Source organism: Varroa destructor, unplaced genomic scaffold (assembly GCF_002443255.2).
Source record: "Varroa destructor unplaced genomic scaffold, Vdes_3.0 BEIS01000001.1, whole genome shotgun sequence".
Lineage (NCBI taxonomy): Eukaryota > Metazoa > Arthropoda > Arachnida > Mesostigmata > Varroidae > Varroa > Varroa destructor.
In genome coordinates this window covers 30,413,333-30,440,035 of record NW_019211454.1, presented here as the reverse complement: position 1 = coordinate 30,440,035, position 26,703 = coordinate 30,413,333, and the positions used below count along the sequence as shown (strand labels likewise).

Here is a 26,703-nt window from a genome sequence, read left to right as displayed (position 1 = left end):
TTTGCGACACCATATTTCCTAAGGATCATACCAATTGAAACCTCACTAACTAATTGTCCCTTTGATATAACTGAAGCCTTTAGACTAACCCGCAGTGGACCTTTGTTCCGAATCGAGGAATCATTTTATACCAAATAATCACAGAACTTTATTGGACGCTACGGAAATATTTATAAGTTGTACTAACTTCATGAATTTGAAATTCCCTTATCCCGTTATTAACCTGTTCAAAGCAGGAAGTAGTTTCTAATAAATGCATATACAATCAACGTACGCCAGAGGTCGCATCGTATCTCTAGAAAGAAGTTCATAGTTTTTCTGTCACCAATATTTAGCCTATAGTTGATATACCTTATTTTTCTGGAGCTTTATTTTTAATTGAGGCAAATATCAACGTGCGCGTTTCTGTTTACTCTTCCGAGTCGTTTGTAATAATCAATCTGATAACGAACTCACGCTGAACAGAAATTTGCTTGCTGGTATGGCGGGTATGTTTTAGCGCCTTGATGTATTTGTACCTACATAGAAAAATCCTACATAAATGGCGAAATTTCGTGTGTTCTCCTTCGGTTCCTTAAAAAGCAATGCGATGGTAATAGACGAAAAGAAAATTGTCCAGAAAGTCCCATTTTAGCGGTTACTCGTAGGTAGTAACGTGGACCAGATTCAATAGTGGTACTTCAGACTTGCGAGCATGACGCAGAAAGCTATAAAGGCGCTGCTAGTCCTGCTGCTGCTGCCTCCACCGACTTTGCCTGGCACCAGCTATGTATTGTAGCACAGATGGAGCACATGCAAGTTGAGAATGGCCCTGGTTCACATCTTCATCTGCGAGTTGGAAATAGTTGAGACTCTTTCCGCCACCTGCGCCCAGTTTCCCTATGCGGTCGACCGTGCGTCAGCCTGAGCCGAAAACGGAAAGCCCTATGTCTTCCGCATCTGAAATTGAGAGTATCTGTGAAGTGAGCGAAAAAGAAAGATAGTGGCAAGGACAGCGAGAGAGAGAGAGAGAGAGAGAGAGTCTGAAAAAAGTGGGAAACGATAGAGAAAAACAGAGAGCCGATAGGAGCGATTTAAGCCACTGCTGTAGCGTACTGCCTATTTTAGAGGCCATCTTTCGTCTACTGCCTGAAGTCGAAGGTCTGCTAACGCACACTGTTCTACAACGAGTAACGACTGGCGTTCGCGGCGTCCCTTACTGTCAAACAGAGGTTAAAAAACTTTGAGATTGTATTGATAATAGGACTTGACAGGTCGTTGACTGGTCTACTATATAGAGTGTCTAGAACAAACGACTATATGAAGAATCTCGCTATCCAAGTCGTAATACAAATTAAGCTCGACTGATAAATATCAATTCATCAATAAAGGTATTCGGTAGACGACAATTTAAAAATTAATAACGATGTATAGAAACAAAATGCATTACTTTGGAGTTTGCGTGTTATCTATATTTTAGCTTATAGCGGCCACTTACATGTTTTGCTCGATCGTATACATCGTTTGCACCGTTTTTCCTATTCTTTAGTTTTGCACATCCGGTTATAGTCGGACATTATTATAGATACTGGATTACACTCGCATAAGACTATCGTTACCCCTTATACCCCTAATGAAACGTTATCACGAACCAGAACATCAAGCCTGTAAATAGTTCTGCTCAAAGGCATCCGAATCTAGTTTCAAATGAAACGCTTAATTTTTAATTTCACGCAATGTAGAACACTGCCCGAAGATAACATTTTTCGAGCGTCAAAACTAACGGAAAAAGAAACCCTTTGAGAAGAAATGGATCGTTCTAAGCAGATTTGCCAGAAATAGAAAAACTGAGCTAAGCCTTTTCTGCTACATATTCAATATATCCTTATTAGATTTAACGTAGCGTAGCAGTCCATACACGTTCACACGGGACTGGCATGATCATTTCAGGAATTGCCATTTCCATTTAGTAAGAATAGAACTTGCCACTTACGATGAATACGCTCCTTGAACTTCTCTTGTAAATTCAACTTTATGATTGCCTCTGAAGGAGGTCATTCCACTTAACTCTAGAGTAAGTCTATGTTATAATGGATTAAATTAGTAAAGGTTCTCACAGCAAACTTATGTACGACAAACAGGCAGACGGTTGGCTTTGGAAAGCCAGCCCGTCGCTTTTACGATAATACGTTAAATGGCCAAGCCATTAAGGAAATTTGCAGACCACACTTAATCTTGCAAATGGAACTTCGTCAACTCTTACTTTAACCCACCCGGAAAAAAACGCCCGCACCAAGCAACATCATCGCTCATGGCAGTGCTTACAATAATTTGCAGTTATTCGTTTGGCCTTAGTATATTACTGTTGCAGAGTATGACCCCAAAAATGATGAGTCGTGCATTACTAATAATAAATATGCTTACAGTTAAGACTCTTAAAATAAAATAGACACTAGGATTAACCGGAACCAACTGCGTCGTAGGTCCATATAGGAATTATTGTTATATGGGCCAAAGGTGAAACTATACGAATCGCTATGGAAAGAAGTCAGTCATTCAATAAAACATCCATTCTTAGAAAACGCATCATTGTAGATAGAGCAGCAGATACTCTATAATAATTTACTGCCAAATTCGGCAGGTCGAGGATTATGATTTGCTTAGCACAGGTCTTGTTACGCAGCGTAAATTTGGCTTTTCAGTGGTCCAAGCACGGCCAGTTCCATTAAATGCATTTTGTTCGGAAAAAGAGGACCAACTATAATAATGTCCCTCCGTTCCTTGAAGCCAGCTTGACTGGACTGAGGCCTCTATAACCATCGTGGTATTGCATAACTCTGGCACGAATAATTGTCCATGTTAAATTCTATTACGTGGTCATGATTGCCTGCAGTGTTGTGCATATATCGACAATGCTATTTTATACGAGCAGTGCGTTTCGCCGATAAAACCGTTCAAGTCTCCTTCAAAAGTAACCACACGAAAACGACATGGGAAGCGGGGGTGACGAGTACGAAGCTATGGTGTCTCAGTTTAATTTGATATGTGTACCGTCTTTTCGCAGCACCCTCTAGCAGGAACGGCGTATAGTGTCGTATAGACGCGAAATGCAAAGGTCCGAATGGTCCCACTTCATTTTGACTCATATCATTCACAAGATTTCTATAATGCACATGTGGCCGAATTTCTACTGATTTTTGCATTTTAAATGCAGCTTTCCGACCGGCAAGTTTCTTGTGTAAAAAACAGAGCGATCATTATGCTTCTTTATGGTTTAACAAAAGTTCCATATTGTTTTATCTTTTAAAATGTATCCAAAGAAAAAATCCGCTAAATTACCTGTAAGTATCTCTATCTACCTATAAGTATCTATTAAGTTGCATACTGTCAATAAATAAAATCAAGCTTCTTTTGCCTGAAAAACGGAGCGGTCCATTTAGTCTTTGTTCCGTGTTTACTCCTCGTTGTAAATAACGTCAGTTACTCTATACTGCCTGCATATTTTTTACCAAATACAAACAATACTAATTGAACACCGAAACATTTATTTAGTTGTAAACCTACAGCTTCCTGATTATGTACGCGGATTTCTCGTACCTTCGAAATAAGCACTTATTTATTTTTGTAGGATATATGATTGCAGTTACATGCAACGCGGATTCCACGAACGTATTGCGGTGTTTCGACTTATTACCGGGTCTGCAGGCTCGTCTGCAGCTAGTTAGAACTTATCGAATCTTCCCTGCTCCATAAAAAGCCACTCATCTACGAGTAATTATCCGTTCATCTATTGCGCACTCTTCTTCTGCTACGTGAACGTAGCTTCGTCCCCCTCGTTCTCCTTTACGGGTTCATCCCCAAAGATGGCCAGTGGAGGATACACGAATATTTCGAATGTTGACGACAGAAGTTTTACTATCTGCCATTCCATCTGCGGCAACTCTGACATCCGCGACCCGTGTCGATGCAGCAAGGATTCAGATTTTATGGCTGGTAAACTACCCCCCGGCCACGGTCCTGGTAGTTTCCTCTGATAACGATGGAAGCTGCCCTAGACGGCGCAATCTGACCGCCTAACAATTGGACAATTACAATTAATCGGTGAATTTGATTGCGCTCGTTAGAGCGTGCCATTAGTGTGTTTCTGTACAGAAGCTGATATTATATTCTGACACAAACCATAACATCGAACTCGGGTAGTCTAAGCGACCTCGATGAACACCCAAGCCGAGTCACTATCCAGTTGTCGATGCCTGATATCACCGTCCTACGTGTGAACAATTTCTTTTTACATAGCACACATTTTTCCCCGAGAATGACGCTAACGGGAAAGCCTGCATTTGCGTTATAACCTTTCGCTTGACGCTACATTTGTACCAGCAACACTTCGACCATTATCCGATTGTAAAGACACTGAGAACTTTATATCGGAACAGATAGTGCGTTCGTTTTGTCCGTCGTAAAATGACGTAAAAATATGGCTAATCTCTACACAGAGGATACATCCGCACAGGGGCTTGCCAACGGTAAATCCAGTGACAGCGTTTCAAGGCATTCGAAAGGCACCTAGGAAATACCCCGTCACGTAGACCACTTCTACATACGAAAACATTTGCAGACTGATTGTTGTCCGTTTTGGTACGTAACGGCAGATCATTTACAGCTAGAAAGATGCTCACACAAGTTGCGCTTCAACTTAAATTACGACTTATATGATTGCCAACAGATAGACTGCGGAAGCGCAAATCATCCCTGACACAACGGAAAACTTTTCTCCTCGTACAAGATTAATTCAGTTATTTGTAGGTACAGTTAATGGCCTTGCAGGAAGCCATTGGTATAATATACGAGCGAATACATTTGTCTCGTTGGAAGGTCTATGACACACATTTCCTCATTAATCAGTAAGCAACTCGCTTCGTTTACCGGCCACTTCTCATCGGAAATGGTGAATATTAATGATGACGGTATCGCTTGCATTGATAGCGCCCATCCGTTAACGAACAAAGCGTCACTCAATGCTCGTCGAAGCGAGGGGGCGGTTTATCGGTTAATTTCGAATTTTATTGCTTTTTCAGTCATTTTTTTTCAATGAACAAGGAATAAAAAGACATCTTTTAAAGCTACCTCTATCGATTTGAGTTAATGTATTTTCAGACATAAACGAAGGATCTGAGCAAAGGCTGTTCTCAATGGCGCTACCGAAAATGTAAGCTTCACTTTTACGAAGCGGACGCTAACCAAGCGAGCTTTGCATTTAGCTATCAGTGAATTCGATTGATCTTCTATTATTTGTATGAGAAGGTTGAACTGAAAGATTTTAACAAAATGATCAGATCTTTTTTTGAAAAACAGGACACTCGATCGTCTGTGTCACCCATTTTTCGGTTACTGCAAAATAGAAGGACCCAGAAGAGCACCAGAACAGATAATAAGAGAGCATCGAGTTCTTTCGTCTTGCGTAGAAGCTCATCTTTCGGACCATTCGTGTACGTTAAAAGCCATACGTCTTATTCAGATAGGAATAGCGAGCTGTGTCGATGTTTTCCCAGGCTTCCTTCCATGGATTATAATAATCAACACCGAGAGATTTCTGCGAGGAATTAAGTTTAAGTTCGACAATGCCGATTGTGCCGAAGGCGTTGATGACTTCACCCTCTGAGATCAAAGTTAGGAAATTAGCTATGTTCTTTACATGTATGGCAGTTATTGTAACATTTTAGCTCCACAATAGGGCTGACCAGAATTTACTTAGCCATCAAAGCAACTGATCGCATGGGAAATTTTACTTGCATGGGAAACTGCAAGTAAGAATCGAAATTTTGACCCAGTTTATGGGGCACCGATTTGAGTCAGTTACAAAGAATATACGTATTTGGTAATGCATTGAAGCTGATTTTATTCATTTTCTATTCGGACGCTAAACGATCGTTTCGAGGTGTTCTTCTAGGGGTTCATCGTTGTTTCGGTCGACGTTATCCTATCGAGACTTGTTGAACGTCCGTTCAATTATGTTCTATGCATAGGTATCCAGTGGCTAAAATCTGGGCCGGTTGACGGCAGTACGTGCTCACCCCCCATAACTTCTTTGTATTCTCGAGCAGCTAATCCTGCGCCGACCAACACCATATAATCCACTTGCATGAACTGGTGTACCACCTTGTTGCAAGATATATGGTCTTCCTTCAGACACCTTAGCTATCCACGACGACACAACAAACTGCAGGACATGTAAATGAAATCGTTTAGTGATACGTTTGTCTTCTTAGATGAAGTACAATGTAATTGCCCTTAACTAGACAGAAGCTATAAAATGGACAAAACATTTGTTTCTAAAAGAAGTCGACACATTCTCTGTATCGTGGGTAAGCTAGCGATCATTTTTTTGGCTCATTTTTACATTAAGGATGAAAAATTTCGACACAGAAAATCGAAGAAGATCTGCTGCCTGATTTTTGAGACAAACGGTCAACACTCGCACTGTTCGTCCTTTATGATGTTATGCTGGAACTCTTTTTAAATTGCGGCCGTATGCTCACTTGCGACGTGACACATTTCCGATTCCGGGCGACAGTCAAAATTACCAACACAGCGTATCATTGTTGTCCGCGCGTAAAAATTTCTTGATTTTTTACGGCAGGCAGTAATTTCGTATGGCGCCAGGAAACGTAAATAACACCGTGTTCGTTAGCTATCATTTCCTATGTAGCATTATGTCATAAGTCCTGCCGAGGCAACCTAATTCTGTCGATTATACAAAATTATTATTGAGCCAGTATATTTTAGAGGAATAGTATTATTTAGATGTTTGACTCTGTTGTTAGTCTCACTAATGGTAGAGTTTTTGTCTGAGGGTAACAAGATCCACGCTTGACCAACATAGCTCATCGATCGTCTAGCTGCATGTACATTTCAGAGAGATCAGAGTACTAATGATAACAATGACGATTTACTTAGACGTCCATTAACAAAGGCTATTGTGCAATGTTTTTTCTTATTGATTTCTCCCCAAAGGACCAAAATGTCATCGTCGTATAATTTCAACCATCAGCAAAAGCGGGGCCCTACCGAGTCGTTCTAGAGGTCTCCGTCTGCGTCTGTTTCACCCAGTAGTTGCTTTAACAAGCCTCCCGTTCGCATCTGCTCGGCGGGCGCTGCTGCGTGGTAGTATCCTTTGGTCCGCTGGGATACCGGCAAGGGAAGAAGAGTCGGCCGACGGACAGAAACGAAATAGCGGTTAGATAGGGAAAGACGCTGATTAGCACCCCTGGGATTAAGGATGTCTCGCTTATTCCACTTATGCGACGACCTACTCCATAGAGGGAACTTGGTGAGAAAAAAAGGAAGCAAATACATTTTAGTTAGTGGTTTAAATAATGGCAATTATGGGGACCAGCGTTGTAGCAGAGTCAAATTTAGCCCGTCTGAAATTGTAGTTCCTTCTATAGGAACTAATTTGTACAACTTCTAAGCAATACCAGTCATAGATTTAGGTATCGTTCCAAGCTCATACAATACATATCATCGCTATCCCATGATTCTGCTTACTTATGCTAACGAAAAAAGAGGAGCCATACTTGTGGACATCTTGTTCCGCTTGTGTTTAGACGACTTTCACGAGAAACATTCAAGAACGTAATGCGTTATCTGAGAAGCAGAACTTTAAGGAAGTTTCGACAATAATATATGTACATTTGTTTAACACACACAGTGCACTACCTACAGCGTTTGCTTCAAGCTCATGTACAATTTTCGAATTTTGGCTCGCTAAGTAAGTGCAGTAGCAGTACCGACAGATCTCATACACCTTTGTCCCCGTAATCGATATTAGCCAATTATTGTAATTTTAATTCAAATATCAGATTGAAGTGATTCTTTTCGACGTGGTTGAAAAAGCACGTTTTTTTTATTCCCCTGACAAAAAGTTGTTTATGTAATGTATCCCTCGTCATTATTCATGACTTTTTTCTATCTTTCCAGCAAATGGTACATGTCGTCTCGCCGACAAAACAGCTTTCCGAGCACGTTTTGAGTTTTTCATGCGTATCGAAAGGAAGGCCAAAAAGGCGATTGCCTAGCGAGTGGAAAAGGTGGAAACCCGTCGGCGAAAGGTCCAAGAAATACGGAGGGTACTACAACACCTCCACAAAGCGCAGCTTTGACGTGTGTGAGCTCGCGCTGTGATGCAGTCAGACGACCTGACCTCATTTGTCGGCTCTTTTTTAATAGCCGGATCGACTCAATAGAACTGGTCCAAATAAACGCGCCAATCTTGTACGAAGCAATTCAAAGGCCTTCGCAATCCCGTCAAACGCAGTTTCTTGAATCAAGGTCTGCTTGACGAATATGGCTCAGCTTCTCTTCTGAAAATACTAACTAACTCCGATTTTCGGTTTACGTTGGCATACCAGTACACCACTTCTCATAGCTGATGACACCTGCGCACGCAAGTCGGTAACTGTGCTCGTGTGGTGCCGGACGAAATATTGATACCTAGCTAGAGTTCATGAAGTACCCAAACTCTAAGCTTCTGAGTAAATTCAGGGGACTTGAGGTGATTGACTGCTGTCCATTTTTTCTGCCAGCTTTTAAAGATTTGTTTGTAAGCCTTCTTCCTAAAGGAAGAGTCACCAAACCCAGATGCTTAGGTCGGAACGGCAGGAACAGAGAACATCTTCTGAATCTCGGACAGCATCGTTCAAACTTAGTTAACTATATATAAGCAGTCCTCTCGACCATAGCGTCGTTGCTGTATACAAAACAAATGTCCCGAGATGATCCTTACAATCATCTTTGACGAGTTCTAGAGCTGAAATTGTATTCACAATACCGCTACAAGACGCTTATAGGGCACAAAAAAAAAACGCTTTCAAACTGTACATCAGAGTTTTTCCAACGCAGTAACATTTTCCCAATCTGATCTTTGTCAGCTATACTCTACGAACTATAATTTTTCATCCTTGTTACATCATTAATTCTAGTTTATATCAGTACTTACTAAGCGTTTTTATACAGAGTCCGCACGGTTATTTAATGCGTAATATCCTATAGAAGGTTTCTAATATATGAACTTGTACGCCAACGACTAGGGGAATACCTCATCGTTCATGATTGGCCAAGGCGCTTTGGGCTACTGGTTTTGTTCTCTGCAGGATTGGCGCAGATACCTGGCACCCCATCACTTCCCCAGTCTTTTGTGGAACTCGTCTAGCGCAGCCAGCCATAGGTAGTAAGATAGCAGAATGTTTGCAGATCACCTTTTGACAGTCAAGTTGTGCTGTATTCGATTCTGATTTGAGATGCACCCCTCCATCCGAATTGAACAGACGGCTTCTGCGCGTGAAGGCGTGGGGGCATATGTAAAAGGAGGCACAATTCAATGCAACGAGAAGATTCGATGAAACAACCGGGAACCATTGTCACAACGAGCAGTAGTCGGCAGCAGGAGAGTTCCTTTTCGCAAGTTGACTGTTGCCTCTTTTTCAAGTGTTATTTACGCACGCAAATATTATATAAAGCGAATATTCTCAAAACATACCTCTCATACGGATATTGCAGAAACGATACTGAAGCCCCCAAAAATATTGGTCTTCAATACACCGCTATATAACTCAAACCTCTGTACAAAGTGTGAGTGAACTAATTTTTGAAAAATTTTTATCCGTTTTTAATATCGAATTTGAAAAAACTACTTTGCTTGCCAATAAATATCCCGTAATCAAGTTACCCGAGTGAAGTACAGCATGAACACAATTTTTACCCCCACCCAATTCTTAGCTTTGTCCATCCCTAGTATGTTTCGTAATATTGTATCTTAAAATTTATTCTTAGTATTGAAATTCTGCTAGAACTAATGGAATAAGCGTTGCAACGATAACAAATTACGCCTATTGGCGCCTATTACGTCCGCGTAGAACACAAAAGAAAAAATATGGTCAAACAAAACATTTCGATGAGCCCGTCCTATCAACTCAGAAATCATCATTGAGCGATTTACTTCGTCAGCTATCAAATACGTCTTTCCGATTTCCTCTCTCTTTGATTCGCCTCATAATCCACAGTACCAATCAGCAAGACAGCGTTATCTACACGCTGTCGCAGAGGGTAGAAGCACGAACGCGTGCTTCTTCTGGTATTTACCATAGAACTGTCTATTTGCTGTAAAAGAATAGGGCAGTCAGGAAGAAGAAAAAAAAGAATAGGACAGGAGAGGCTGAAGCGAGGTAAGTAGCATATAGTATTATTATCTACGGGCTGTTCAAGGGGCTGCTTTTAGTCCTCTTTTTATCTATTTTCACCGTTCAAAGAGTACCACCAGCTACGACGGCATCAGTGGCCGAAACAGCTTGACAACGCCGGCGGTTATGTTCCATCGATATCTTGCTCTCACAAAATCCAGTTGGGATGGTGAAAGGAAATACTCGCCTGACACTTCGGGCTTTAGGGTCCCCGTTTCCGATCCCACGGTTATAAACGTTATAACGCATGTCTTGCGCTTGGAAATTTGTCATTTGAGATGTATTATTATAATCGTTACTATTACTGTTGTTGTTAAAAGACAAGTTGCGTAAAATGCTATTGATAGCTTGACTTTGTTTTACATTTTCTTTTTGTGACAGCTCTGATTAACCGGGACAAAGGTGGTAATACTAACAACAATGCCGACAAGAGCCCTTGAACCATGGCTGAGCTGATTCAAGTTGACTCGAAGGAATGGTGCAGTGCCACAAAGTGGTGAGGGGAATGGCGTGCTCCAGCGGCCAGACCCACTTTTCTTCCGTCTATTTTCTCCTAACTGTCGAGTCTAGGACCGGAGAGTTCTGCTTGGTTGATCGTCGTTGTCACTCTCCACAATGAACAGTCGCCGTTAGCCGTTTCCTATACTCACTGGTATGAGCCTTTCGAAGGCGCTCATAGGAGGCACAACTAACCTGCAACTCTTATGCCGCCTTGTCCGTTGCGCTGCTCAGTCTCCTCCGTTTACCCATCACTGACCACTTTACCACTGTCGTCATGCCGACCTCGGCAAACAGCAACAGAAGCAATAACTAAAACACTATGTCTGCTCTCACTGCCCGCATTGTTGTTGTTGCTGTTATTGCTATTATGAAAGGCTTCGGTGCCTTAATCCTTAAATCGCTGCGAAAAATACGGTGTGTATTTCATCTTACGTTAGCATCACCGTCCGTTCGTTATTATAGCATAGGTTTATTTCTTGTTTGTTCAGCGAAGTTTAAAGTGAACGAACAAAATCGATAGTGAAGTACACACGAATGAAGCTTTTTACCTTCCGTGGAAAACGGACGACTCCGACATTTGCTACGACCGAGCGAATTCGTATAGCATGACTGAGCACGTGATGACAGCGTGCAGAAGTAGAGCATGTTGTCAATGACACCATGCGAAGCATTCCGCACGACTGTGTTTAACAGCATGGCTAGCGCTTATCTTTATCAAAGTAGAAATAATGTGGCCGTTATCACTCACATGCCGTTATTTCTGCTTATGAACCCTGCGGACAGCGGTTTCTGCTTGTTCATAATGAAGGAAATGATAAAGGCGTGATACCATTTTTCACCGTCATTAGAAGGCAAAAAGCACTTAATTATGAAAAACCTTAACCTAGCCTACCAGGTTTCTGTACAGCCGTTCGGCTCCCAGGGCACATTTTGCACATAATGATAATTCAAATCGCACAACAATTGTCTGCCCATTGTGAGCAAAGCTTTCAAAGCTCCGAAGTTACGCAGAAAAATATGGAGCAAGCTAAGTTGTCAGTCAAGCTGTGCTATTCTACGCGAGCCTTTCAAGTACCTATATAGGCGCCGAGAAGATTCTCACGTTCTCTCAAATTTTGCGGTCACTGATCGGCCTTTAGCGATGTCAGCCGTCCAAAAATCTATAACAGAATTTTTCTTTCGTAATTAAGATTACGCCAGCAACAATGCAATTTCGTGCTACTTTTTGTTCAAGTTCAAACTCAGATTAGCGCTGCAGTTACGGCTAGGGAGCTAGCATCAGCCCCCACCGCAGGGAGGCTGCTACGCTCAATAGAAAATGTGTACATGGTTTTAAAAACCAGCAAAAGCATCACTTAAAACATAGTTATAAGATCTGGCAAACACATTCACGGATAGAGCCTATTCTGTGCAGTAGAATAGAGTGAGAGCTAGGTTCCACGAGAAACAACGCAGTTCCATGAGGAAGAAAGACATTGAACTTCGTAAGACAACGCAGGGATACACATCACGAGCTTTACCCGGAACAATATTCAGCTACGATAGGTTTACGCGTCCTATAGTTCACGTGCTTTTTTACGACTACTAAGCAACTATTGAGTTTTTTTAATAAGCCATTTTTCACCGTCGAAAACCATGTCAAATATGGCGTGTCCTTATGTTTCAAGCATCAGGACAACGATTTCTGTATATGCAAGGCTTAATCTGTACCTGATCTACGACTGAGGTACCTATTTGCCGAGGAAAACTATTCTTACTGAATAAGAGTCAGCTGTGCGCAATTTGCTAAGTGATGCCTCACGCGTAGAACAACTTTCCGCAGAATCTGCACGTCCGATGATGGTCGGATGTCGTACGACTGACAGCACCTACAAATAAACGCAGATTTTTGGATATCTGCGTTCTGTTCGTCAGGCCGATCCATCGCTTCACAAAAGCGTCCATGTAAAACGTGGTAATGTTCTTTTTCAAAGCAGATTGAGAGAGCTCTGGAAAGCGTTTATCAGTGCACTAGCTCATTAAACTTCATATATGCATAGTAGATCGTAAGACGTCTCTCTCTTGTCTGTATCTATATTGATGTATTTGCTACTCCATTCTTGGTGCTTATATGCAATCCTTAGTTATTTATTACGTTGGGTATAGATTTACACTGATCATATCGTGTTGATAAAATTTGTGATGAGTAATTATTTCCAGTCAGAGTGGGCAGCAACTCCATTAGTGGTAGCTGCGTTCCGTCCCGAGCGATAGAATGACGAAGCACTTATTAAGCTGCGACGACCCATCTAAGTAAGCGGTAGCTCGACATCGACAGGTGGACGTCTTGTGATGGCCCGTCACTCACGGGCCTTCAGCTAGCCCGCTAGAGCGCTAGGAACTGCGCGAAGGAAATACGAAAATCGAAAAATGGTATCATGCAACGGAACGAACGATCTGTGTGTGCTAATATGACCAGTAAGCACAAAGAACATCTATGACCCAACCTCTCGGTAGCTGTAGCCAAACGAGTAACAACTGGACCTTTTATGGCTAGACGAAAAATTTGAGAAGAAGCTCAAAATGTTGTTGAAACACATGCGAGGAACCCAGAAGTAGGAAATGTAGGATGGTAGTGGTGTTGCTGTGGGAATAACGCTGAAATGAGCGACATCAGAAGTAACACAACCGTAAGCCGCAGACCGCTTGTTTCTGCTGAGAGTACGATGTCGAACCCCTCAACTCTGTGACGATATTTATATAGTCGTCAAATGCTAGCCTGATTTTGCATGTATTTCGATAAAGCTGATTGGTTTTGCTGTTCCTGCAAAGTCGAAGGTCTTATTTCGTTGAAGATATAAGAGATTTCATCCATGCAGCTTGCTCCCGTTCAAAAAACGTTCAAAAAACCGAAGGGTAATCTAAAAGCGAGATGTCTATCGGATCAGCGAAGTAAATGTCTGAAAGCACAATTTGGAGTTTTAGCCGCCAGGGAAACAACATCGTCCAGGTATCGTAGCGATACGCAAAAAGGACGAAGGGCTCCACAAGTTGTCAACGAGCATAGTAAATTTATCAGCTGGCTTTCATTGACGTCCAAAGCCTAAACGACGAAACTCTATAAATGATATGGCTGTTACTGTCGAGGCTAAAAAAAAATATGTATAACAAAGCAGAATTGTGAGCAACGGGGACGCCATATATTCCTGTTCACTAGCTGTACGTTACTTTGTTGGTTTTCAGACGACCAAGCACGAAAACAATGAAGAACATCTTGCTTGTACTAATACTGCAGATTAACGCAAAAGTAACTTGTTAGATTTAGCGTGCTTGTCAGTTAAGCCTACTGAGTAGAAATGTAGATTAGAGACAGCAATGGTAGAAAATCAGTCAGTAACAAATCGTGGCCCATTCAAAAACAGTGAACATTCTGTTCCTACTTATATAAGCATTAGTAATGTGAATAGTTGTACCCTCGGCAGGACTAATACTCAAGATGATCAGTAAACGTTCTCTCTTTTTAAACAATGATAACAGTAGATTCAGAACATACACTAGCCAGACTAATTGGTGCACTCTATCTAGAAGTTTCTCTATACTTCATTTGTCAAGAAAGCTCGAATGAGAACACATTTGCCCACTGTGAACATAAGATTGTCTAGATAAAGTTTTCAGATACAAATCTATCCCAAACATTACATTAATGAGTTTTACTTATTAGGTGTTCACTATCATTAACGAATCCATCCTCTCCCGTATTCGAAACATAATTATTTTTTCACCGCTATTAAGAACATAATGTCGACCGACATGGGTTGCTTGGCGGGGGGCAACAAAAGCAAAGGAAAGCGTCAGGGCATTCCGGCTCTACCAGTCAACCAAGATTCGGGAGAGCCCAGAGCGCGACAAGCGAACGAGTCCTTATGACGTCTGTTTTATGAGAACGTCGTAAAGTTTAAATAATGGCGCTAGCCCCTATGGTTCATATAAGAATTCCCCACACTGCCTAAGCACACACATATAACTCTCTCGCTTCGTTCTCATTATATAGAAGTTCAGAAGTAGATTAGGTAGCTTTAATGGTCCTATACGACAAATAATATCCTGCAAAATGCAGAAGTGATATATCAAATAAAAGACAATTTGTATTATAGCTATTTTTTTTTTTATCATTACCAATGCTGTGACGATTGCGGCTAACTCGAGAAAGGACAAATGGCTCGATAGGCATTTCCCCGGTTCCGTTTAATAATTTCTCGGGGTTTAATTAACTCGTCAATATACAGGCATAGATAAGTAAACCTAGGTTTACTTATCTATGCCTGAATATTTACGAATCGCTATGAATTACGGCTTGTAATGCATTGCATGTCTACATGTTCACAAGCCGAGCGATTTTGCTGTTATGATATACGGAGCAATGCAATGTTACAACTATTGACAAACTGCAAACCTACTTGTTAGTGTATTTATTTACTCAGGCACAGTGTCTAGGACGCACTCTGTTTTTAGCGGGAGCTAGGCACAAGGAATTGCTAATAATAAATGTACTAGTGGCAAATTCAGGTTTACACCGCAAGTAAACAGATAACCAATGTTTCAACAATGCACTAACACGAAGATTATCTCTTATTGAATTATGAGCATGCTATTATATAAAAAGGTGTCGCTGTGCAGAAGCGTCGCCAGACTGATTCGCGGGGGAATCTATTTTCGAAAGCGTTCAGCTCGCAGTAGGCCCAAATCAGGCTGAACGCGACGCACCGCTTCATTCATAACGTGAATCATAGTCACCGCCCTTGATTAAGAGTTTCCATTAATCAAGCAGACTTAGCGTAGTTTTAAAGCAGCAGCAGTAACAGCATCTGCGCTTACCTAAAGAATAGAAGCAATCTACTTGACGAAATAGTATAGGACACTAACAGAAAAGACAACGACGGCATGTTAATTCGAAGCTACGGTGCGCATATAACAGTAGTCTGGGTGCCGAGTGGATGGTCAACATCTCGCAAATGTCAATAGTATCTTATTTTGATCAGATACTATACACTTAGAATATGATGAAACAATGTTATTTTGAGCCATATGCCTCAATGCATCAGGCTGGGCTGGGCTATGGAATTTTCGGCAACTGGGTTTAACATACAACGACTGAGGCGAGGCCCTAATGCATCTCGTGGATGTGATGGGTCTAGCTGAAGGCACGCGGTACCGCAAAACCTTGCATTATTATAACAAACATCCGGATGTCCTCAAGGGGACAGTAAAAGCATTTTGTTGTTAGCATGCTTCCGGTAGGCCCCACGCTGAAACTGACCCGAGGCTGCCAAGCAAGCTCGGTCGTGAAGCATTCTTCCTATCGCGTTGGGATCTTCACGTAACATCCAGGATGCGTAACTGGCCTGGTAGAGAATGGTCAAAGCCTTTTGTTAACAAAACGAAAATGGTCATAATACGTTACTGTTATTGAATAGATTAAGAGAGAGATTATTGTAATAATGATATAATCCACTTGTGTTAAGCAAGACTACTTAGCTCAAAAGCAAGTAGGGGCATAACTTTGCGATTAACACCGCATAAGAAACATATAAATTTGTTGCATCATTAATCAGATTCCGTCAACCAAAACATGTGTGAAAGTAATTCAGAAAAACAACTAGCGTTTGTGACAGATCTAATAGTAAGTAATCTTCTTTGTACCATCGTGTTATGGCGCAGACTAACAGAATCGACGCCCAAAGAATCGCCCACAAATGTCTAAACCCCTCATTTAGCTTTCTTTGAATTCTTAGTCATTTTATCCATATGTCTCAAGTGGGTTAAACATACATATTTCAGTAGAAAATTAAATGTTATTTAGCGATTTTCGTTTTCCATTGTCATCGCACTCATTTCCGTAAACGACCGCATTCCAGAGTTATTGGTTACTTACCTATTAAATGGGTTTTGTGCAAAAATGTGATACGATCCACCCCACCCGGACTCTCATCATCATCATCGTCCAGCATTTCAGTTATGAACTGCAGCAGGTCTAATAGGTCCGCAGCTTTCTGTCATCCTATTACGCCCGTCTATTTGCTTCTTCGTTCGAGCCACTGCTATTTTGTTGGTAAGAGCATGTGGGTATTTCACCAAGACGCGTTGTCCATCGCCTATTATAATCCCGTGCCTTTCGCAGTCATCATCGAAGTCCAACGAAATATAAGAGAAGTCTGTCTATTCACAAGCGTTCTAACATCTTTCCTTCTTCGAACCAGCTGACGGCATTCCAACGCTGGCACAGCCCATTTACTCGGAAAGCGCGCGAGGTACTCGTGAAGCTCGAACATTGCCAACAGCTCCAAAAGCGTTCGTCGGTAATTTCACATACGGGGTGGAGGGGGCCTAGATGGAGCACCGTGGGCTTTTCTACACCTTCCATTTCAGGTCGTTTACCATCCTAATCTCACCCTATCGTGCCCATTTACCATTCTGGCTCCCTGGGTCACTTCTGCTCTTCAACGCTCCCCTACCGTCGATTATGGTTTGGGCCCTGTTCTGAACTTCCCGACTACGATGTAGTCGCTTGCCTACGCACTCCTTTCGGTTAGGGAACACATACAAAGACAACGCCCCAACGTCCTCAAGCTTCTCGTCGTGTAGATCTCTTTCTCTATACAAACGTCCCCTCTATATGCATAGCCTGTACGTGCCATCCGAGTGTCCTGGGAGACACCATTCACTTTCATAAGTACATACACTTACACATACAATGCGTACAGCTCCCTAACCCACAAAGACAGGCGCACTTACGCGGACGCCCACTCACAGACGCGTACAACGCAACGTCATATTCCATCTTGCGTTCAGTCAAAGTTTCGACACCCGTTGTCATCGTTCCAGTGTGGTTGGTCGCTAGCTACTATGATGAGGCTGATAGCGCTTGCCATATTCCCGTAAGGCCGCTCCATTGCTTTTACTTCGTTGCAACGAAATGCTGCGACCCACATGGTGAAAGGGTATGATAGAAGCGACCTAATTCAGATAAACATCAGCTCCCTATACGATGTCTCTCTCTGTCTGCGTCAAAGCGCTAACTCGACTTAATCAGAAGGCCAGTTACTGCGTTTGCGAGAACACCGATGTGCCAAAGTTTAATAACAACAACGCTAATCGTATCGATAGCTGAGCGGTGGCATTCAATTCCGTTTCGCAGCCGCCAACTAAAAGAAAAGTATATGGCGCTTATGTTATTAGTATTTTCTAGATTCATGCTCTTCGGTAATCAGCCTGAGGATAGCGATCGGCTCCAACTAGCCTGGTCTTAGCTCTTCAACTGAGTTGCCTGCCTATGTACTTAGCTGTACACTATGTATCTATGTAGGTAAAGGCTTTTCCGCCAGTAGCGGTAGTAGTTGGTTTGTTGTCACTCCTGTAGATCATTTAGTCTGACGGATATTATAAACGGAAACGGACCTCGGTGATCTGTTTCTTAGAAGCGATACGTCAACAAGCCGGCGAATTTTTATTGCACGCAGATGGTCTCACAGATAGACGGGGGTCGACGACTTCGCTAGCCCATGGGCATCCTCGTTACAATGCCTGAAAATTCTTCATTGAGCACGTACGGGTAAGAATGCACCCATCGATATTCGAACGAATCCATCCATCTTCGTGACCATAACCTCAACGATTCTGTGAAGAAGTTACAAAAAAAGATGGTTGCATAATTAATTTCTTCCCACGAAGAGAAACCATCGCCTTGGACAGGCAATTAAAACATGAACTAAATAAAGTATTTTTACTTCTTTGGCTGCGAGAGCTATGCGACAAGATATCAACTTTTTAAAACAAATTAGCCGAAAAAGTGAGACTGAATTAAACGTAATAATGTAGCTAATCTGTTTCGTACTGTCTAAACATACCATGGCGTACCCAATGACTTAGAAGTCGCTATGTTGATTGTCAGCTGTAAACACTTTTCTGATCATCGTGAAGTCCAATAAGAAACAGCTTGGGTATTGAAGAGTCGATTTGGGGCTCTAGCTATTCCCTTTAAGTGTTCAAGAATGATCCATTTAGGGCTGCCATTCGGATGACGTCGTAACGTCCATGTATAGACGTTCTATTCTCTTTACGAATTGCAATTATTTAATAATCGTTGATTCTGTAAAACGTGAGTGGCTGTATGAGTGTGTTGATTGTTTTGTTTCCTTCAATCTTGAGCTTATAATTGTCTACTAAATCTAGCAAACCCAGTAGACCATTTTACCAAATATCTGTCTATTCAAATGTTCAGAACAAACTACTACTTGTGTTCACCGAATTTATTTTTATCCAAGTGTTTAACATATCTTTAGTTATCAATTGTGATTAAATCGATCATAAATTTAGGGATAAGGAAATAAAAAAGTTGCCCCATAGACGTATCTCTTTCTACCAACAACCAAAGCAGAATAACTCTATGACCTGTTGTTTTGAAGCTATCAGCTAGCCCGACAGGCATTTAAAGCTACTATTAAGTTTACTAAAATGCTCTGTGTATCGCTTTTCAAGCGCAGAAAGAACTATGGAAAAAAGGAAGTAAATGTTAAGATATACAGATACCACTACCTTTCTATTAATTTATTACTGAGGATAAGGGCTCGTGTTCTTAAACCCCCAGACTTGAAAATTCCTGTTCGCCAAGCGGAACGTGTTATTCAGTTCAACGTCCGCTGCCAGTCGGTCTTTCGGGGTGAGGTGCTGGCAAAGACTCCTGTAGATTCAACGCTTCTCCAAGCAACATTATCGCCCCGCTCCTTTTGCTCCTCCGCCGGTCTAATAAAGGAAACATCAATTCATTAGCAAAGTCTTTCCCTGTGCTCCGTTGTGTGTGGTAGCCAGGCTGTTCCTTTTCGGCCCTGCTCGGTGGTAAGTAGGTAGATATCTCGCCAAAGAGAGCGCTTGTCTGTCACTCAGCTCCTTACTTGACCTCTTTAGCTTCCGCCATTACAACTGCCATTCGCAGAACCGTGACGGACTAAGACGCACGTTGCTGGAAAAAACAAACTGTTAATGAGGACCAGGGCAAAAATATAGCTATTTTCCTCGCGTCATTTTACTGTTGGCTGTCGCAATTCTGTTAACTGCGAAAATTTCGAAATACGAACCAGGACTACGATCACGAACCATGGCAGCGGCTGCTGGAGAAGTGAGATCGCTGGTACATTTTGAGCTTAAGCGTCTGCATTGGCTGTGACGGATGAAGTTACATTTAAATTTGCTAGATGCGCGAAGAACCGTTATTATGCTGACAAGGATCCTGCTGAAGCCTAAGGTCCTTAAGTAATATAATTTGTATATTCTAAGGTAATTCACTGTCTAACATTTGGCGTAGACAAATGAAACGTATTAAATAAAATTATATAAAATCAAAAGAAGCTATCTAATCTATTAGCTAGCATTAACTCTATACAAAAGAAGATAGAGCTTCAATACGCCAAAGAGCACGTTAGGTTTTGTTGTAATATAGAATCTGCTAGAATTTTCTTAAATACCACATCATTTAAATTCGACAAATTATCTTTGATACGTTTACACGCGAGGTCAATTACTTAAAAGATTGAAGTTTGCATTAACTGACGACCTTCACTGTATTCTCCACATTATGTATAAAAATATGGCCCTAAACAATTGTTTTTCTTTGATTGCAAACCAGTATAATTTTTCCACAGATCATTGTGACTTACGCACATAAAACTAAAATGAAGAAAATCGAACAACTATTTGCTTACTATCAAACAGGTTATTACCGTGTAAATTAAACTTGCGCCGTGGCCTTCGGTAACAGACATTTCCTCGTCCGCGAAAACTTAAGGCCCAATGTAAGATCCTATTATGTTTCCGCAATGGGGCGCTATCCAATCGTAGCGATAGTAGTAAGGCTAACTGACAGATGACGAGTTCTGGGGGGGACGACCCAAAGTAAACAACATCCCAAAGCTGACGTAGTCACTTGGTGCAGATTGCTGTGTTGCCCACTTATTTTTGTTGTCAGTTGTTGGATAGTGTGAGTGGGTGATAGCTGCAACAGGGCGGAGAAGAAACAGCCCATTTTATTAACAGTAAATATACGGGAAACCAGGAACTGTGGGACGAGGAGGAAATAGAGGTAATATCTGAGCAAGTATATCCTTATATATTAACACACGCCACGCACATAAACATATAAATGCTCAGGCTTACATTTGAGGACAGATGGCCCATGACAGACATGGCTCTAGGCCTGCAAGGGAAAATACGACGACTACGGCCATGTATCACGCGAATAAGGTTGACGACTACATCATCGAATTTTGGTTGCTACAGCTTTGTACATAAGCTGAAGCGGAAACCCAAAATGAGTGAGGAGTGATAGACATTAACTAACAAACAAACAGAAACACCTCAAATCATAACACGCCACCTGAAAGCATTCGGATATAGCTACCTGCTCATTAACTAATAAAGATGATCAGCTTGAAACAGTACTTCAATGTCAAGCTTCTGAGTGTGAACGTACTAAGTATGTTTCAAATAATGTAATTCTACAGATTTTTAGTTATATTTTTCTTTTTTTCGGGAAATTATTAAGCGTCTATTATGATGTGTAGTGTTATCAATTCTATTTGAAAAGGGAAATTCAAAGTGGCAGTTGGGCCATGCGTTAACTACAAAAATATCTTCTTAAAACCATATTGGCTGAAGCGAACAAGATAGTTATATAGAATTATTCGTCTTACGCAACATAAAAGCAAATATATTTAGATCTGGACGCTAAAATGGATAGGTACGATAAAGATAGTAGCGACAACGACAGCAACAGCCAGTTCTGCCATACTGTTGACTGATGTTTCGGAATCAGCGCAAACCTTATTAAAGTAAACAGGAAACTTACACAATATATATTGCTCAAAACTACGAAAGTTGGTGGAGTTTCACTGATAGCGGTAGGCACTCGGCAAGCCTCAAGTCGTGTCTCAGGGGCTGGCTTCGAGTTCCAGGCTAACTCTAACCATGTTCCCGATGTTTGAGAGCTGCGCAGTATCTCTTGATGGGCGTATCGCAATGCTAAGGCTATGCATATTCATCGAAGCTACCAGACTACTGCTCTATTTCTAGTCCATGTGTTTTTGGATTCTGAACTAACGAAAAGTTTTCAGCTATGGACATTCAACTGAGCGGTTTTAATGAACTGTTGGCTAGACAGTATCGTTAGTAGAATTGGCTTGTTTTCTATTCTAGTAGGTCTAAGGCTTAAGGAAACGTCAGTCGCCATATATTCGTTTCGGCTAAGAGAACAGCACGTGAAGGTGACTCGCTCAATCGGCCTCCATTTCCCCTTGAGTTATTCTTTCCAACCCCATCCTTCTGCCACTCCTGCTGCTGACGTTCGTTCCATTGAAACAAGAAACGACCCCTCGAAGCAAGTGCATCAGTTCCTGTAGTTAACAATCGAATTAATCGCAGCGTCAGCAGACGCATCTTCTAGCCGTCCTCAAGTCTAACTTAAATGGTTTCACTAGTTAGGCTAGGTCCGTGCAATGTCCTGTTTACACTGATCTCCTATCACGTTCTTGTGTATATATTTATTAAGCCTAATAAACCTTTAGTACATGCCTCACGTCTTGTTGGTTGCATTTAATTTTTCTCGTTTGAACGTGAATGTAAACGCCATTGTATGTGCAGAGTATGATAAGCATAGTTGGCTGTTCTAGAACACGAACATAGAAAACACCCGCTATGATAACTGCAGAAAATCTTCTCTGCACAGACAGCTACTGCTTAAAACTATATTTCAATATCCAACCAGTTTCTGACCCAGTGATAACGTGCGCCACATGCGGTACGATAATATCACATGAAACTGATTATCAAATTTTACCGTTGGATATCAGTGTTTTTTAACGTCCGGTTTACTTATGTGCATATCTTTATTTACTGCAGGTAGTGGTCTGTTTAGAACGGCCTTGGGTTATGCTTTCATAGATATATATATATATATATGCGCATATTCATCTGTATTTCCTATTCCAAATGTTATTATTGTGAGCACCGTTGTGATTAGTAACGATTTTTCTTAATTGTTATTATATATATTTGATGAAATATAAGGATTTTATTAAAACAGGAAAGAAAGCTGTTTATTTAAATGGGAGAAAAAAGGAATACATTTAGCTGTGGCCGTTTCTAAAGCAACCAGCGATGGCGAACGAATGGTTTCGAAAGTAAAACTGGACGAAACTTCCGTTCTGAGAATACCAATAGGTTAGGTAAGTTATTTTCGAATATAGCAAATGGTAATTAAAGAAACATCTCATAAATGTTAACGAAATAAATCTATACGTTAGTACTATAATATCTCTGAAAGCTTTCTGTTTACATAGCACAAGCAATATATAATATTTAACAGCGTTACATGTCACAAACAAAGGCTGCAAGTGCTCTTCTTGGTTGATTTCTGTTCAATTCCCTGGTCCAAGCATGCACTGTGGGTAACTGTCGTATACCATGAGCTGATACAGTCATATGCGTCCAGAAATGAAATTTTGAAAGCTACCCCACCAGGATCAGTTCGATAGCGGTAATAACAGAATCCGCCGCCGCTGCAGCCGTTTGTTGTCGTAGTAGTAGCAGTAGCGCAATGAGCGCAAAGCGTACAGACACCAAGACTTATCAACGATACCCGCGATATCATACCACGTTATATTGCAATTGCGACAGTTTTAACGATGGCAAGGACTAAAGAGAGGAAAATGATTCAACGAGTGACATCCGCCTTCATCCGGCACGGCAGCAGCTCATCACTGCTTCCTTTCCGGCAGGAAATAGACTTCGGACCGTTGAAGATTCTACCGCTGCTGCTATTGTTAGCTATTGTCGAACGCGAGTTTCAGGGCTGAAAAGAGGAAGTCGGTCATTATGAAGCTGCCAACACAAGCCGACCGCCCAACATCGTACGGCGTGTCATCGTACGAGCTGGCTGACTTCGCATGAAACAGAAATGATTATGGCAGAAGCGGCAGCGGTAGCTAAGGAGAAACTTGTACCTGATCAAAGCAGCATCGAGAAGTGACCCCCAAGCCGAACACCAACATATCAGTGATTCCCCTCGGTTAAGCCAACCTGCAAGGCCGACCAATGCAAACGTTTACTTGCGTAAAATGGAGCCTACGGCCTTCTTCCTGTTATGGCTTTTTGCGAGCGCAATACATCATCGGCTGACTACCGCAAGAAACATCGCTGACTGGGGACGAGCGTCACTTCCACTAATCCTCATTAACAACGTTTTGACGATGGCATACCGCACTTCTTTTCCGGCGGGAGCGTAACTACAAATTGGTAAACAGAGTTATGTTTTTAGCCATGGAGATATTGGAAACGACCTGAATTTTAACAGCAAAGTCCTTCAGAAAATATCAAGTTCACTAATGGACAGTTCTACAAAATAGTCGCCAGCTGCGTAAAATTCCAGTCTCGTTAACTCAACTACATCAGCCGTTTTCTCCGATTCGCATTCCATTATCGTTATCTTTGAAGAGATAATTATTCTATATTTTTTAATTATATTTCTAATTCTGGCGATCTTCAACAGGAGACTGAAGTGTTAACGAGGACTATGGCCTTTCATATTCTTGGTTAACACATGAACGGCCGTGTAGTGATTAAATGTACTGAACATAATTCCGTTGACCAGAGCCAACAAAAAGAAGATCATTAGATTTGTCCTTTCTCGAACACAATTGTATTAGCGTAATTAAGTAGTGAAATATGGACGCGTGCTTAGGAAAACCACGAGAACATCTGAATCGCTGCTGGGTCAGTTCTTCTAAACCGCAGCTACAACGGCATGGTACCAATTACCTTCCAGCCCAGTAGACGTCTTCTTATAGAAGGTTCCAGTTAAGTAGCATCGTGGTTTCAAAGTCTATTTCAGAAGCAGCCAATTAAAATTTCAAACAATATTAGGAAATTATAAGAAGGGGAACTGTCATAAAATTATATTAAGTTCCGTACTTTAGTAACTGTTTATATTGAATGCCACATTACGTGTTACGATGCGTCTCGACTATGACATATATCAGCTTAAATAGAAGCAATTTTAATTCTAAATCCCTTTTTTAAATTACAGTCGAGTAATCTTATTCAGAACGTTAGCTCCCTTAATAGATAAAAAATAACGGGCTATAATTACAACAATGAGACAATTAGGTTTATTAAAATGACACTTTCGGTACTAACAGGGGCACGATAATAATTCCTTTTTCCTGTCGTAAAGGCTCCAAAAAGGACGTCGTAGCACTATAGTTAGGACGAAATCAAGACAAGCGTTCAAACTCAGCAGACGAAATTGGCCTATGCACGCTCAGGCACACACCTACATGATTTGTTTTGCAATTGTCTTTCATAGAGCGTGAGTTACTGCTCTTAGCATGAGAACATGAGGACCTCTCAAAAACAGTACCGGATTGTCAATCTTACGTTTACCGGTTCAGGCTCCGTGCCATAGAGATCTTCACCACTAAGGATTTCGCTGAGACCTGTGATCATGAGACCGGTATCTTATGCTTATCAAAAGCCGACATCGGGAACCTGCAAGCGGATTCATATTGATTACAGTCTAACTAATGCGCAATAGAAACCTATTCGTTGTATCACCGTGAATGCTATCAAAACAAATTAACGCAGGTCGTTTTGCCTTATAGCTATAGGTCGGCAAATAAGCTCGATTCTTTGTTTTTTCCTTAATTGTTAATGATACGAATTGTTTTATACGTGCCGTTTTCCTTGCTTCAATAATTGCCGACTGGGCGCATGGAAAAGTACACTTGGCTTATATATATATATATATACTAATTTCCCTGGTAGGACAATGCCTCATTTGCAAAGAATTCTTGAATCTCGTAATTTGGCACGCTATCGCTGTCCTACGCCAAGAAGACATTGTCGTCCACAGCTGGTCCTTCATCGAGCCAGTCAGGCTGGTTGAGGTGACCAAAAAGGCAGCTTGAATACCCGCCAAAGACAGATTGCTGATTTCGCTGTAAAGGAGGCGGTAGCTTCAATTAGTTTCGTCGAGGGAAGAAGGAGAAAATGATTTGTCCTAGTATGGGCATTTCTAGGCAGATCCATGCAATCCTGCAGTCAGGGGAGGGGCGGCGTAGAACGTTAGAAGGGGTCGATACGTTGTAGGCTTGCATGTATGGCCATATACGTTAGCCTGTGTGCGTGTCCGATGCATGAGGCGATCATGCTTGTGAGAAAGCAGGATCGACATCTCACGTTATTATTGCTGCTCTCGCTGTTGTCGTTGCTCGGCCTAGGCCTGCTGTTCACTTAGAGAATGGGAAAAACAATGCATGCCTCCTCATCCGTATATAGATAGATGGCCTGTCGGCGTTGGCTACCCTCGGCGAACGAAGGACTAGCTGCGCGCAGCCGTTAAATGAGGAGTGTCTACTGCGCTCCAGCGAACTGCATTATCCTCAGCTATAGAACTTCCGAAGCGACACAGCAGAAAGCAGCGGCAGTAGCGATGTTGAACTGCCCCCTATAGCTCATTTGCACCAGTCTCTTGCTACTTGGTCGCTTGCCCACTGTATCGAAATCTATGCGTGTTTGGCAGTATGTGTAGTCATGGCTATGCCGTATGTATAAGCATGGACATATTGAATAGCAGCAGGCGGGCAAGTGAGCACTCCACCAACAAGTGAGCAAGCATTTCATTCCCACATCGAACGAGCACCAATGGACGCACAACAGTAGTTCGAAAACGGTACGAGTGATAGGCGATGACAATGCAGAACACAGCTCATAGCCAAATATGGTAATAGTAGAGTGGTAGACTCTAGGGGTCGCCCCACAGACATGCGCTGCGATTGGATTTCCTCTTCCCTTTTTCCCACTTTCCAGAACAACTGCGTCGCAGCCAGCGATCGAACAACGACAAAAAGCACGCAGTCGCTGGCAGCACTGGCAGTAGCGCCTTCCTCGGCCGTACTGCCGT

General features: G+C 41.8%; 1 long non-coding RNA gene across 9 annotated transcripts; it reads right to left on the bottom strand.

Moving 5' to 3' along the window:
- Positions 1-26,703, bottom strand: LOC111255506 (uncharacterized). 9 transcript variants are annotated; one of them, XR_015317164.1, is made up of 8 exons: positions 24,939-26,703; positions 23,747-24,028; positions 20,904-23,595; positions 19,290-20,742; positions 18,602-18,843; positions 16,630-18,371; positions 7,048-7,161; positions 5,866-6,199 (listed from the first exon to the last, which is right to left on the bottom strand). It is a non-coding gene; the product is annotated as an uncharacterized LOC111255506 (long non-coding RNA). The 9 variants fall into 9 exon arrangements; XR_015317159.1 differs by lacking the exon at positions 18,602-18,843 and having other exon boundaries at positions 19,290-19,713; positions 20,471-20,742; XR_015317180.1 differs by lacking the exon at positions 18,602-18,843 and having other exon boundaries at positions 19,290-19,496; positions 20,471-20,742.